Raw genomic sequence first — 668 nt, 5'->3', positions numbered from 1 at the left:
AAATCCTGTTCCCTGCCTCTCCTGTCCCAGAATTTCCTTAAATATCCTTCATAGGACTGGTTCTGAAGACCGCTGCAGAAAAATAAAGTAGAAGAGTAAAATATGAAATGAAAATGAAGAAGAGGCACCAGTGGCCAAGAAGAACTCTGAGGCCCTGGGGGCTGTGACCAGGCCGCGGGAGTACCCCAGTGTGAATGTGACAGCAAAGAGCAACTCCTGGGAGCCAGGCCTCCTTCCACTGGTGGGAACAAGGCACCTCTCAGGTGAGGTCTGGTGCCTCCCAGATCCTCTTACAGTGCAAAGAAGGAAAGGAGGGAAGAAGAAGAAGAAGAAGAAGAAGAAAAAGAAGAAGAAGAAGAAGAAGCAGAAGCAGAAGAAGCAGAAGAAGCAGAAGAAGAAGAAGAAGAAGAAAGAAGAAGAAGAAAGAGGAGGAGGAGGAAGAGGAGGAGGAGGAAGAGGAAGAGGAAGAGGAAGAGGAGGAAGAGGAGGAAGGAGAAGAGGAAGAAGAGGAAGAAGAAGGAGGAGGAGGAGGAGCAGGAGGAGGAGGAGGGACAGGCAGGGCATGGGAGCTCACACACACAAGCCCAGGATGCGTGAGGCTGCTGAGACGCCCACGGGAAAGACGGCTGCTAGGAGGAGCCGGAGCAGGCAGGGCAGGAGCCCAGAGA

The sequence above is a fragment of the Pteropus vampyrus genome, unplaced genomic scaffold (genome assembly GCF_000151845.1).
Source record: "Pteropus vampyrus isolate Shadow unplaced genomic scaffold, Pvam_2.0 Scaffold1093, whole genome shotgun sequence".
NCBI lineage: Eukaryota > Metazoa > Chordata > Mammalia > Chiroptera > Pteropodidae > Pteropus > Pteropus vampyrus.
Note: the sequence above shows the minus strand (reverse complement) of the source record.